This window comes from Neomonachus schauinslandi, chromosome 3 (assembly GCF_002201575.2).
Source record: "Neomonachus schauinslandi chromosome 3, ASM220157v2, whole genome shotgun sequence".
Taxonomy (NCBI): domain Eukaryota; kingdom Metazoa; phylum Chordata; class Mammalia; order Carnivora; family Phocidae; genus Neomonachus; species Neomonachus schauinslandi.
The window spans coordinates 102642796-102658678 of NC_058405.1; the positions used below are offsets into that span (position 1 = coordinate 102642796).

The 15883-nt window shown below is 37.8% G+C and overlaps 2 pseudogenes; one reads left to right on the forward strand and one right to left on the reverse strand.

Annotated features, from left to right (window-relative positions):
- Positions 1-435: 435 nt before the first annotated feature.
- Positions 436-923, reverse strand: LOC110585705 (annotated as a pseudogene).
- Positions 924-1225: 302 nt separating this feature from the next.
- On the forward strand, positions 1226-2535 carry LOC110585704 (annotated as a pseudogene).
- Positions 2536-15883: the final 13348 nt, after the last annotated feature.

Here is a 15883-nt window from a genome sequence, read left to right on the forward strand (position 1 = left end):
GATAAATGAAAAACATTAAAATTCTCCAGTTGAATAAGGTAGGCAAGGATTTTTATGTTGTTCTTTTTTGTTGTTGTTAAACAGTGAGAGCAAAATAACTTACTGGAATATAAAGATAAGAGCTGAATGAGCATGCCACCAATGGACAAAGAGGGTATTTTCACAGAGCCAGTATTTTTAGGTCATCCCATCTCCTTCTGATGTTGATCAAAACATATCATTGGCCATTTACTTTAAAAGAATGCAATATATACTTGTGCACATACACAGTTACTTTTTGTACAATAAAGAAATGGGGAAGGGGAAAATGAAAGAAGAGAGAAAACTACACTGCAGTAAGTCAGAATGTGGTAGAACCAAATTGTGGTTTTCTAATTGAGAATGTTTTCTTGGTCTGGAGGAAGGGGTTCTGGAGTAAAGTACCAGGTTCACTTTTTAGTAGACACCTCCTGTCTGCTGTAGGAACACATCAATTGTATCTCCATCCTCCATTTCCAACTGTGCAGGTGTGTCTCTTTCATTGATTGGCTGCCCATCAAATCAGAATCTGATCAGCCTCATTGACAAACCATGTCGTTCATAATAGGCTTTCATTAGTTTACTAAGTAGTGTATGCCTCTTAATCTTAAACTGTACCACAGAACCATCCTGCCCCATCAAATTAATTATGATCACTATTCTCAGTCTGGACTCCTTCTTTGCCTTTTCATAGGCCATGGCAAGTGCTAGAGTGTCCTCAACTGCTGCTTCATAAAGAGGTATCAGCTCTGCACCGAAGGAGCACACAAGCAGCACCAGGAGTGGCAGAAGAAGGTGGGGGCACTAGTATTGAGAAACTAATTTTTAAAGTAACTTGTTATGAAGCAATAGATAAATTAGATACCTGATAAAATGTTTTTATAAAAACTTACAGTATTCTTCATATACAATAATGAAATACTAAAATGCTAAATTTAAATAAAAATAAAATGAGGAATCCTGATATTACTTGTTTTTAACACATATTTAAGAAGTTCTAGCCAAGGGCTCCTGGATGGCTCAGTTGGTTAAGTGTCTGCCTTTGGCTCAGGTCATGATCCTAAGGTCCTGGGATAGAGCCCCATGTCAGGCTCTCTGCTCAACAGGGAGCCTGCTTCTCCCTCTCTCTCTGCTACACACGTGCTCGCTCTCTCTCAAACAACTAAATAAAATCTTAAAAAAAGAAAGTTCTATCTAGCCCATTAAGATGGGGGGGGCAGCTTTTCCTGTGGGAATTATTGGGCTGAGAGGAGTATAGTCTTCCCCCTTTTCCCCACTATGGTGTAGCAACCATTGATATCAGTTTACTCCAGAAAGGGGAGTTATCTGGCAAAAATGTAACTGCCTGCTGTGTTCAAGGCTTCCATTTTACCAGATATTGTGAACTTTGTTCAACTTGTGCAACAAAGACAGCACTGTGCTGCCAATTAGCAGGCCATCAAACCAGGACTGGGTGTTGGGGTATGAAGAGAGTGTGGCTTAAATTCCCAGAATTCAAGATGGTGTGACTCACAGTTCTGCCCAGGGTGCTTTTGGAGATAAGTGTTGTGAAACCCTTTGTTTGCACCAGCCATAACCTCACACCACTGGCACAACACAGAATGAACATAACACAGATGTATTATGTCTTCTGCTCTGCTCTGGCTGCTTTAGCCTTACCTGTGCTGGTCATATCTAAAGGTCATGATATTGAGGAAGTTCCTGAACTTCCTTTGGTGGTTGAAAATGAAGTTGAAAGCTAAGAGATGACTATGGAGTCTACTTTGCTTCTTAAGAAACTTAGGACCTAGAATGAGATCATCAAGTCCCATGCCTCTCAGCAAACGAAAGCTGCAAAAGCAAAGTGAGAAGTGGTCATTGTACACAGAGCAGGGGGCTCTGAATCATCAATAAAAAGGACAAGAGTTGTCAAGGTCCTCAGAAACATCTTGGGAATTGCTCTGCTTCATGTAAACAAACTCAACATTTTGAAACTTGCTCCTGGTGGGCACATGGAATGTTTCTACATTTGGAATAAAAGTGCTTTCTCTAAGATAGATGACTTACCCTCAAGAGTAAATACAATCTTCCATGCACACAATTTTCAATACAGACCTTAACAATCTCAAAAATCACAGAGATCTGAAGATCCTCTTAGAACAACACAAAAAGTTTCATCATAGAGTCCTAAAGAAGAATCTACTGAAAAACCTGAGAATGATGTTGAAGCTAAACTCATATTCAAAGACCATAAACTAGAACAACATTCTTCACCAGGCCAAGAATCACAAGCTCCAGGTGGATAAAGCTGCAGTAGCACTAGAAGCCAATTCAGATGAGAAGGGGGTTCTAGCCAAGTAACCAGTAGTAGGGAAAAAAGGGAAGAAGGCTATTGGTGTTAAGAAGCAGAACTCTTTGGTGGGGAAAAAGGTTGCAGCTGCCAAGAACCCAGCCGCTGAAAAGATGCCAGCAGAAAAGACCCACCACAGAATAAAAGCATGCTGCAAAAACTTAATTTATTCCATAAAGGTCAAATAATTTTGGGCAGCTCATTTTGAATAAAGACCTGATTAAAGAGGTAGTGAAAAACAAAAATGGGAGAAAAAATTATAGATTATGAAATCAGAAAAATTTATAGACAGAAATTTGTCTTGATGGATATGGAAAAGAAAATCTATAGGGGCACCTGGCTGGCTCAGTTGTTAGGCGTCCACCTTTGGCTCAGGTCATGATCCCAGGGTCCTGGGATTGAGCCCCACATCAGACTTCCTGCTCTGTGGGGAGCCTGCTTCTCCCTACCCCATTTCCCCTGCTTGTGTTCTCTCTCTCTCTCTCACTCTGTCAAATAAATAAATAAATAATCTTTGAAAAAAATCTATAAATGATTACAATTAGTAAGAGAATTTAGTAAGTTAATCAGATAGGAAAATAAAACACTGATGTTGCCAGTTCAAGATTGCAACATAGGAAGATCCTGAATTCACCTCCTCCTCCACTGACACATTGAATCTATGGCTACATGTGGAATAATTTCCTCTGGAAAAAAAAAAAAAAACCCTAAAAACTAGCTAACAATTACACATTGAGCATACTAGGGAAAAAAAAAAAAACACATCAAAGAAGCTGTGACACAATCCTGTCATAAACCCCACCTACTTTTTTGTTGTTGTTTTGAGAGAGAGAAAAGAGAGAGAGTGGGGGGGGGCTGAGGGAAAAGGAGAGAATCTTAAGCAGACTCCATGTTGAGTGCACAGCCTGATGCAGCACTCAATCTTGTGACCCTGAGATCATGACCTGAGCCAAAATCAAGAGTCAGAGGCTTAACCAACTGAGCCATCCAGGTGCCCCAACCCCCACTTATAGTACAGGAGGGAATTAAAAATCCAGAACTTCTCCCATGGAGTGAAGGATCTGAACCCTACATCAGGCATCCCAATTTTTAAGAGAGCTCCCAAAGCATCTAGCTTTGTAAACAAATAGGGCTTACTTCAGTGATGCCCAGGGCATAGTGATCTGAGAAATGGCTCTTAAAGGACACCCACACTTGCGGTCTCTCACCCCAGAGCCCAGTTCAGAAGCAGTTGATCATGCCCACACTTCGTGAAAGCAGCTCATTTGCTAATCATTAAGCATCACCTGATGGGCATGCATCTAAATTAGCATCTACAGGTGTTCAGGGAAAATCTCCAGAGATGAAGGCTGGTGGGCACCATGTATGCACACCATCTTTTTTCCCCCCCAACCCTAGGCTTTCCCCTTAACCCTTACCTCAGAGGGCCATCTTTATGCTTCCCACTGCCTTGCTCCCACCAGCAGTTGCCATCTGAGCACTCTCCCTCTGCCATGCTCCATAGTGCCACTATCTCCCAGAGGAACCCTGGTTTTTATGTCTAGTGCTCTGGTTTTTGTAGCTGCAGCTCAGGGGATACCCAATGATTGTCTGGCTTTAGAAGCCAAGGGGAATTGCATTCCTGGGTCCTAGAGACTAAGTAATTGGAGAGACAGTTCTTGACATGCCATTATCAAGGCACTGCACAGACAGCAGAATGAAACACCCATGTAGTCTTTTTGTAAAATACGCTAGTTTTCTTACTCAGGAGGTTTAGCCTGAGGAGCAATTCCTTCAAGCCCCAATTTTCATAACTGATTCACCAGGGACAACTCCAGGACACTTGGCTCTGGTGGCCAGTGGGGCTTATGCTTGCAAGCCCAAAGGATTATATGTATTTTCATACTTTATAACCTGCTACCTCAGGTCTGGCTTACATCAGCCTGAATCTAGGTACTGAGATCCCCCCCCTGACAAAACAAGACAGAGGAATGTGTCCCAAATAAAAGAACAGGATAAAATCACAGCAAGAGAGATAAACAAAACAGTGATAATATGCCTGAGAAAAAAATTTAAAGTAATGTTCAAAAAGATACTCAACTGGAGAAAAGAGTGGAGGACCCAAGTAACCCTAAAAAAAGAGAGAAAATGCAAAAAAACCCAAACCAAAACAAAAAACTAATGATAAAGAACTCAGTAACTGAAATTAAAAATACTGTAGGGGCACCTGGGTGGCTCTTTCGATTAAGCATCCCACTCTTGGTTTGGGCTTAGGTGGTGATCTCGCAGTTGTGAGACTGAGCTGTGAGTCAGGCTCTGAGCTCAGTGCAGAATCTGCTTTGTCCTTTTTCTCCTTCTGCCTCTCCCTGCTTGCACTCTCTCTCTAAAATGAATAAATAAAATCTTTAATAGAAAAATTGTAAATGGAATAAAAAGGAGACTAGAGAAAACAGAAAAACAGATCAGCAACCTGAAGAAGAGTAAATAAAAGCAATCAAGCAGAACGGGAGAGAAAAAAATTTAAAAAATGAGAATAGACTTAAGGAAACTCAGTAATAATATTCACATTATAGGGATCCCAGAAAAGAAAAGGAGGAAGAAATAAATAGGTGAAAACGTCCTGAATCTGAGGAAGAAACAGATATCCATAGCCCCTCTAAGACACAAAGTAATTGAAATGGCAAATATTAGTGATAAAGAGAATTTGTAAAGCAGCAAGAGAAAACAGTTACATACAAGGGAAACCCTATAAAAATATCAGTGGATTTTTTCAGCAGAAACTTTGCAGGCCAGAAGAGAGTGACAGGATATATTCAAAGTGCTGAAAGGGTAAAACCTGAAGGCAAGAATACTCTATCCAACAAGATTATCACCCAGACTAGAAGGAGAGATAAAGAGTTTCATAGAAAAATAAAAGTTGAAGGAATTCTTCATCACTAAAATAGCCTTATAAAATATGTCAAAGGGATTCTTTGAGTATAAGTGAAAGATCATAAGCAGGACTAAGAAAAACAGGAAGCATAAAAGCAATAAAATTAAGTATATCTAAAAAAATCAGTAAAGGGATTCACAAAATAGAAGATACAAAGTATGACTAAATATACTTAAAATGTGGGATGAGGAAGAGAAATAAAAATTCAGTGCTTTTAGAATGGGTCCAAACTTAAATGACCATCAACTTTATACAGACTGCTATATGCGTAAGATGTTATATATAAACCTAACAGCAACCACAAATTAAAAACTGGTCATAGATATGCAAAAAATATACAGAAAGAAACCCAAGTATGTCACTAATGAAAGCCAGCAAACCATGAGAGGAGGGAGCAAGAAATGGAAAGAACTACAAAAACAACCATAAAACAAGTAACAAAATGGCAGTAAGTACATTCCTATCACTAATTTGAATGTAAATGAACTAAATACTCCAATCAAAAGACATAGGAGGAGGGGATAAATTAAAAAAAAAGGCAAGACCCATCTATATGCTGCTTACAAAAGATTTATTTCAAACCTAAAGACACATGAAGATTGAAAGTGAAGGATGGAAAAGCATTTGTCATGCCTATGGGAGTGAAAAGGAAGCCAGGGTAGCAATACTTGTATAGGGCAAAATAGACTTTGAAACAAAGACTGTATCAAGAGACAAAGAAGGAAACTATATAATCATAAAGGAAACATTCCAATGTAAAGATAATAGCAATTGTAAAAATTTATCCACCCAATATGGGAGCACCCAAATACATAAAGCAGCTATTAACAAACATAAAGGAAGTAATCAATAGTGATAAATAGGGGACTTTAACACCCCACTTACATCAATGAATAGATATACCAAACAGAAAATCAAAAAAGGAGACAGTAGCTTTGAATACCATATTTTACCAGATAGATCTAACAAATATATTCAGAATATTCCATCCTGAAACAGCAGAATACATTCTTTTCAAGGACACATGGAATATTTGCCAGAATAGATCACATATTAACCCACAAAACAAGCAAAAAGTTCAGTCATACAATGCAACTTTTTTGACCACAATGCTATGAAACTAGAAATCAACCACAAGAAAAAATCTGGAAAAAACACAAATACATGGAGGGGTGCCTGGGTGGTTCAGTCATTAAGCATCTGCCTTCGGCTCAGGTCATGATCCCAGGGTCCTGGGATCGAGCCCTACATCGGGCTCCCTGCTTGATGGGAAGCCTGCTTCTCCCTCTCCCTCTGCCCTTGCTTGTGTTCCCTTTCTCACTGTGTCTCTCTGTCAAATAAATAAACAAAATCTTTAAACAAAACAAAACAAACCCCCCAAAATACATGGAAGTTAAATACCATGCTACTAACCAATGAATAAGGCAACCAAGAAATCAAAGAGGAAATTAAAAAAAAAAATACATAGAGACAAATGATAATACAATGGTCCAAAATCTTTGGAATGCAGAAAAAGTGGTTCTAAGAGGGAGATTTATAGCAAAACAGGCCTACTTCAAGAAGAAAAACCTCAAATGAACAACCTAACCTTACATCTGAAGGAGCTAGAAAAGGAAGAACAAACAAAATGCCAAACCAGTAGAAGGAAAGAAATAATAAAGAGAAGGAACAAATGAAATAGAAAGAAAACAAAACTAATAAAACATATCAATGAAACCATTGGTTCATTGAAAAGATCAAGAAAATTAGTCCAACATGAAAGAAAGAAAAGAAAGAACTCAGTATCAGAAATGAAAAACAAGAAATAATACCTAGAAGAAACATGTAACCTCCCAAAACAGAAACAGGAAGAAATAGAAAATTTGAACAGACCAACTATCAGCAATGAAGTTGAATCAGTAATCAAGAAACTCCCAACAAAGAGAAATTCAGGACCAGACAACTTCACAGGTAAGTTCTACCAAACATTTAAAGAGTGAATACCTATCATTATCAAGTTATCAAAAATTAAAAGGGAATGAAAGCTTTCAAATTCATCCTATGAGACCAGTAATACCCTGATACCAAAACCAGATAAAAACACTACAATAAAAGAGAACTATAGGCCAATATCTCTGATGAACACAGATGCAAAAATCCTCAACAAAATATTAGCAAACTGAATCCAACAATATATTTAAAAAATCATTCACCATGATCAAATGGAATTTATTCCTAGGATACAAGTGTGGTTCAACATTTGCAAATCAATAAGAATAATACATCTCATCAATGAGAAAGGATAAAACCATACGATCATTTAATTGGATGCAGAAAGAGCACGTCACCAAGTACAACACCCATTCATGATAAAAACTCTCAACAAAGTAGGTTCAGAGGGATCATACCTTAACATTTTAAAGACCATATATGAAAAACCCTCAAGTAACATCATACTCAATGGTGAAAAACTGAGAGGTTTTTCCCTAAGATCAGGAATAACACAAAGAAGTCCACTCTCACCACTTTTATTCAGCATAGTACTGGAAGTCCTAGCCACAGCAATCACACAAGAAGAAGTAAAAGGGACCCAAATTAGTTGGAAGTAAAACCTTCAGTATTTGCAGATGACATGATACTATATATAGAAACCTCTAAAAATTCACCAAAAATCTTTTAAAACTGATAAATTCAGGAAGGTCATAGGATACAAAATCAATACACAAAAATTTTTTGCATTTCTATACACTAATAATGAAGTAGCAGAAAGGGAAATTAAGAAAACAATTCCATTTATAATTGTACCAAAAAGAGTAAAATATATAGAAATAAACTTAATCAAGGAGGTGAAAGACATATACTCTGGAAACTATAAAATACTGATGAAAGAAATTGAAGATAACACAAACAAATGGAAAGATATTCCATGTCCATGAATTGGGAGAATAGATACTGTTAAAACGTTTATGCTACCAAAAGCAATTCACAAATTTAATGCAATCCCTATCAAAATACCAACAACAATGCTTATAAAACTAGAATAAATAACCCTTAAATTTTTATGGAATCAAAAAAGATCCTGAATAGCAATCTTGAAATCTTGAAAAAGAAGCAATCTTGAAAAAGAAGGCCAAAACTGAAGGGATCACAATCCCAGTTTTCAAAGCTGTACTACAAAGCTGTAGTACTTAAGATAGTATGGTACTATCACAAAAATAAACACACAGATCAGTGGAACAGAATAGAAAACTCAGAAGTAAAGTCACAATTATATGGTCAATTAATCTTTGACAAAAGAGTAAAGAATATCTATTGGGAAAGACAGTCTCTTCAACAAATGGTGCTGGGAAAACTGGACAGCCACATGCAAAATAATGAAACTAGACCACTTTCTCATGCTATACCTAAAAATAAACTCAAAAGCGAATATGGACCTAAATGTGAGACATCAAACCATAAAAAATCCTAGAAGAAAGCATAGACAGTAATTCATCTGACATTGGCCAAAACAACATTTTTCTAGATAGGTCTACTAATCAAGGGGAAAAAAGCAAAATTAAACTATTGGGACTACATCAAAATAAAAAGCTTCTGCACAGCAAACAGTCAACAAAACAAAAAGATAACCTACTGAATGGGAGAAAATATTTGCAAATAATATATCTGATAAGGAGTTAGTATGGAAAATATATAAAGAACTTATACAACCAAGCACCAACACAGCCCCCAAATAATACAATTAAAAAATCAGCATTATAATTATCACATTATAATTAAAACGTCAAAAGATTAAGAACATGAACAAACATACAGATGGCCAACAGAAGAATGAAAAGATGCTCAATATCACTCATCATCAGGGAAATTCAAATCAAAACCACAAGGAGATATCAACTCACACCTGTCAGAATGGTTAAAATTAAAAACACAAGAAAATAACAATCGTTGGCAGGAATGCAGAAAAAAAGGAACCCTCATGCACTGTTGGTGGGAATGCAACCTGTTGCAGTCACTGGAAAACAGTATGGATATTCCTCAAAAACTAAAAATAAAATTATCATATGATCCAGTAATTCCACTACTATTTACCCAAAGGATACAAAAACACTAATTTGTAAAGATATATGCATCCCTATGTTTCTAGCAGCATTATCTACAATAGCCAAATTATGGAAGCAACCCAAGTGTCCATGGATAGATGAATGGATAAGAAGATGGGGTGTGTGTATATATATAATGATTTATAACTCAGCCATAAAAAAGAATGACATCTTGCTGTTTGCAACAACATGGATGGATTGAGAAGGTATAATGCTAAGTGAAGGCAGTCAGAAAAAGACAAATAGCATATGATTTCACTCATGTGGAATTTAAGAAACAAAATGAAGAAAGAGACAGACTCATAAATATAGACAACTGGTTGTTATCAGAGGTGTGGTCAGTTGGGGGATGGGTGAAATAGGTGAAGGGGATTAAGAGCAGGTTTATTGTGATGAGCAATGAGTAATGCATAAAATATCTGAATCACATTTTACAACTGAAACTAGTATAATACTCATGATAATTTATTGGAATAAACAAAAAAAACAGGCCACTTGGACAAACACAATGGTTTTAATGACAACCAAGAGCTAGGGCAAGGTTAAAAAAACAAGTTTTATTTTTGACACAAGACCACTTCTTCAAGACTGGAAAAATTGCCTGTTTCATTTAATGCACAGAAACCACAGAGTCAAGCAAAATGAAGAAAAAGAATATGTTCCAAATGAAAAAACAATATAAAACCTCAGAAAAAAAAACTTTAATGAAATAAAAATAATAACTTACCTGATATAGAGTTCAAAGTCATGGTTAAAAGATGCTCACTGAGCTTGGAAGAAAAATAGATAAGCACAATGAGAACTTCAACAAAGAGACATAATAAAATCATATAGAGTACCAAATAGAAGTTACAGAGTTAATAAAATAATGGAACTGAAAAATATAATAAAGTGGTCTGACAGCAGACCAGAAGAAGTGTTAGTGAACTCAAATACAAGGCAGTGGAAATCTCCCAATTAGAGCAGGAAAAAAAAAAAGGTAATGACAGCTTAAAAGACTAAGACATCAATTGTGCTAGCACTCACATTATAAGGGACTGAGAAGAAGAGACACAGAGAAAGGGCAAAAATTTATTTGAAGAAATAAAGGCTGAAAACTTCACTAACCTGGAGAAGAAAACCAATATCTAGATCCAGAAATCCCAGGGGGGTTTCAAGTAAGAGATACCCAAAGACACTCATTCTAATACACATTATAATTAAAACGTCAAAAGATTAAGAGAAGAGAATCTTAAAAAAAAAAAAAGGGGGGCGGGCAATAGAAAAACAGCTCGTTACATCCAAGGGAAGCTCCATAAATATCATTAGGACATTTTCCAGCAGAAATTTTGCAGACCAGGGCGCCTGGGTGGCTCAGTTGGTTAAGCGACTGCCTTCGGCTCAGGTCATGATCCTGGAGTCCCGGGATTGAGTCCCGCATCGGGCTCCCTGCTCGGCAGGGAGTCTGCTTTGCCCTCTGACCCTATCCCCTCTCATGTGTTCTCTCTCATTCTCTCTGTCTCAAAATAAATAAATAAAATCTTTAAAAAAAAAAAAAAAGAAAGAAATTTTGCAGACCAGAAGAGAGTAGCAAGATATACTCAAAGTGCTCAAAGAAAAAAATTCTAACCAAGAATACATCATACAGCAATATTATCATTCATAATTCAAGGAGATATAAAGAACTTTACAGGTAAGTGAAAACTGAAGGCGTTCATCAACACTGAGCTGGCCTTACAAGGAATTTTAAAGCAACTTCTTTAAGTTGAAAAGAACGTGTGCTAATGAGTAACAGGAAAACATATGTATAATCTCACCTGGTAAAAGTAAATATATAGTAAAAGTAGAGTATTAATCATTTAAAAAGCTGGTAAGAAGGAGTTAAAAGACAGAAGTAAAAATAACTTTACGGTAATAATATGAGGGATGCAAATATAAAAAAGATATAAAATGTGACCTCAAAAACATAAAATGTAGAGAAGAGTAAACATATACAGCTTTAGAATATGTTCAAACTTACATAGTTATCTACTCAAAACCCAAAGCAAAAACCAATATGCAAAAGAGAAAGAGAAAGATCTCTAAGTACACCATTAAAGAAAGTCATCAAACCGCAAAGGAAGAGACAAAAGAAGGAAAAAAAGAGGAACTACAAATCAGCAAGAAAACAATGAACAAAATGGCAGTAAGTACATACTTATCAATAATTAAATTTCAATGAATTAAATTCTCCAATTTAAAAGGTAAAGAGTGGCTGAATGGATAGAAAAACAGGACTAATTATATAGTGCTTATAAGAGATACACTTCAGATATAAGGACACACAAACTAAGTAAAGGGATGAGAACCATATATTCCATGTAAATGGAAACAAACAGCTGGTGTATCTGCAATGATCACAGACAAAATAAATTTTATTTATTTTTTTAAAGATTTTATTTATTTGACAGAGAGAGACACAGCGAGAGAGGGAACACAAGCAGGGGGAGCGGGAGAGGGAGAAGCAGGCTTCCTGCAGAGCAGGGAGCCCAATGCGGGGCTCAATCCCAGGACCCTGGGATCATGACCTGAGCCGAAGGCAGACGCTTAATGACTGAGCCACCTAGGCGCCCCCAAAATAAATTTTAAACAGACTAATCAGAGACAAAGAATGTCATTTCATAATAACAAAGGGGCTATCCAACAGGAATATAATGTTAGTAGCACCAAAATATATAAAGTAAATATCAATAGATATAAAGAGAGTAGCAATGCTATATTAGTTGATTTTAATACTCCACTTATATCAGTAAATAAATCATCCAGACAGAAAATCAATAAGAAAACATTGGCCTTAAATAACAAATCTGAACTGAACATATGTAGATCATTCCATTCACAAGTAACAAAATACACATTCTTCTCAATTGCACATGAAACCTTCTCCAGGATAGATCATATTTTAGGTCACAAAACAAGTCTTGATAAACTTAAGAAAACGGAAATCCTATCAAGCATTTTTTCCAACCATAATGATATGAAAGTAGACATCAAAATACAAGAAGAAAACTGTAAAACTCCTAAGTATGTGGAGCTTAAACAACATGCTGCTGAACAACTAATGGGTCAAAGAAGACATCAAAAGAGATATAAAAAAAATATCTTGAGACAAATGATAATGGAAAACAACATAGCACAACTCTTGGGATGCAGCAAGAGCAGTTTTAAGAGGGAAGTTCATGGTGATAAGTGCCTAGCTGGAGAAACAAGAAATACGTTAAACAGCCTAACTTTATACCTTGCAGAAGTAGAAAAGGAAGAACAAACAAAGCCAAAAGTAGTAGAAAAGAGAAAATAATAAAGACAGAGCAAAAATAAAATAAAATATAGTAGAAAATACCAATAAAATTAAGAGCTGGTCATTGGAAAGATAAAATTGATAAACCTTAGGCAGACACAACAAGAAAAAAAAAAGATGTTTACTGTAGCATTATTTACACTAAGCAGGTATGGAAATCACCTAAGTGCCAGTGAACAGATAAATGGATAAAGGAAATGTGGTATATGTATACAATGGAGTGTTATTCAGCCATAAAAATAATGGAATCTTGCCATTTGCAGCAACATGGATGGGCCTAAAGGACATTATGCTAAGTGAAATAAGTCAGAGAAAGAAAAATACCTTATATCTCAGTTACATGTAAAATATTAATTTGAAAAACCTCACAGATATAGAGAAGAGATTGGTAGTTGCCAGAAGCAAGGGTTGGGTGGTAGGGACATGGGTGAAGGGGTTCAAAAAGTACCAACCTCCAGTATAAAATAAATAAGTCATGGGGAGTTCTGGGAAGATGGTAAAATGGGAGGATCCTGAAATCACCTTGTCCCATGGACACACTGAGATAACGCCACATCAGTGCAAGTAAGTTGAAAAGGACCCGAAGACTGGCAGAACAGACTTTCCACAGTTAATTCTAAAGAGGAGGCCACACCAAAAACAGTAGGAGTGCCACAGACATGGTTGGAAATCAGACCCCCAAGGAGACTACCCACAAATAGCAGGGACACCACAAGCATGAGAAGTGAGAGGATTAGACCCCATACCAGGTACTGCAGGCGTGGGGGACCTGCACTGAGAGGACAGTGCCCATATCATTTGGCTTTGAAAACCAGCGGGTCTTAACTTCAGAAGTTTTTACAATCAGCGGGGCCTAACTGCTGGTACTTATAAACTCAGCAGGCTTAGCTCCGGGAGAGCCTGAAGAAAATAAGAAACCGAATTCCCATCCTTAGAGAGACAGGGTAATAAATAACCCAGCTGAGATATAGCATCAAAGCAGCTGTTTGAAAAGTGCCCAGGGTTGAAGCAGATTGATTTACTAATTTCAAAACATGCTCTGGAGGGGCAGGGATTATTAGGAGGCTTCTCTAAGAACAGAAATGCTAGTGGGCACTACTTCTTTGCCCCCACCACCTATATCCCAGATAGTAGGACACTTGAGGGAACTAGTGCAAACACTCTCCACCTATCTTGTTAGCACGGTTGCCCCACCCCTGAGGATCCGTCCCATCCAACGTGTCCCCTGGACAAACATCACTCCAAAGTGGCTCCTGCCCAACACATCTTGCAAGCAACCCCAGGAGAGACTGGCACCACTCCAAAGTGTGTTCTGCCTTGGGGAGAGGGGAAAATAACCACACACATCAGTGCTCCTGCAGTCCCAGCAGTTGAACTTTATAGCTAGCAGTGCAGAGTCCCCTGCCAATCACTCCTGGACTGGAAGCAGGCATATTTTCTGACTGAAAGCTCCACCCACCAATGAAAGCCTCTCAAGGGACAACACAGGGAGAAGGCCCTGCGCGTTGGTGCTACTGCAGCCCTGGCAGATGGGCTGAGAGCAGGCATCTGGTCTCACTGCTGACACTACCTAACTCTAAACCTGTCCTGTCCCTAGACTGGCCCTATAACAGCACAGGGGCAAAACCTTACCTAGTTTGCCCACAACAGGCAAAGTGTGTAATCACAACTGACTGGACTGAAGGCAAATGCAGCTCAACCATAACAGAAAAGCATATGCAACCCACATAGGAGACACCCCTGAAGCACCTGGCTCTGGTGAACTGAGGCTATTGCACTCCAGCTATTATATAGCTGCATTTCCTAATACATAGAAACAACACAGAGGCTAGAGAAATTGAGGAAATAGAGGAATATGTCCCAAATGAAAGAACAGGACAAAATTACAGCAAATAAATGGGGATAAGCAATGTTCCTAATAAATAATTCAAAGTAATGATCATACTTACTGAAGAGTGGAGGATCTCAGTAATACTTTCAACAAAGAGAAAATACAAACACCAGAGATGAGGAATTCAGTAACTGAAATAAAAAAAATACACTACAGAAAATAAATAGCAGCTAAGAGAAGGCTGAAGAATGGATCAGGGATCTGGAAGACAGGGTAAACAAAAGATGTGTAAGACCTTTCTGTAGGATAATTATTTAGTTAGAGGCAAAAGAGTAAATTTAAATAAATGGGAGTGTTCTTTAGTACACTAAGTAAGGCCATTGATTGGAAAGAAATGTGATTCTTAGATATGAGACAGGGCATTTGAATAGACAAATAAGCCTGGGAACTTTAAATTACCCTGGAATTCCTTTGCCAGTAAAGACAGCTCCACTCCCCCTTAAGGGAATTTTCTCCATGCATTAAAAACTTCTGAACGTTCTATCACAGAAGATGTCAACTCACCTCAGGATCCATTACCATCACTACTTATTTCCTGTACACTCATAAGAGAATTAGATACCAGTGTGAAGTACAGACTGGTGAAAAAAATGAAAATATTCACCAAATTTGTTTAGGTAGGAATCTCAGGAACATTCATGTGAGTAGATTCTAGTGATAGTTTGACCCAAAGTGGAAAGTAGGAGACTTAATTAACCCAAGTTTATTACCATGGATACAGTCACCTGGAATTTATGGTTTAATGTGTTACATTGAACATCTAAGGAATCCTATTAATAGACATCTAGGTTGGCTAATTTAAGCCTGGAGTCAATGGTAGATTAAACGAGCTCCAGAAGAAGAGGGCAAAAGCTCAAGGAGATGAAGAGTTTGAATGGAACTTCTTTGAACCTGCTCAGTCACTCATTAACTTTGCTTTTATGAAAGTCTCAGAGCATACTGCCTTTACCAGGGCGTTAAGAAATGCACTGGTAAACTGGGAAAGTAATTTCACCGAAATGGTAACATAGGTCATTCCTTACTTCACTCCCCCTCACAAGAACAACTATTTATGGATGCCCTATGAAAATCCTGGAAGCACGGGGGTGAGGCTGAAGCAACCTTCCCTTCCCGTACCATGGAGACAGAGAAAGAATGCGTTACAAGGTTAAGTGGAGAGGCTACACACTAACCACATCACCTCTCACCAAATGAAGAGGGCTCCCCTGAGCCTACAGTTCCTCCAGTGGTAAAAAGGAGCCCAGGGTGGACATCTAGCTCCCTCACCATTGTGGGTTGCTTGTTGGGAGTCCCACTCTGGTCTCTCCTCATGGGGATCATGGAGGAATCTGCAGGCCTT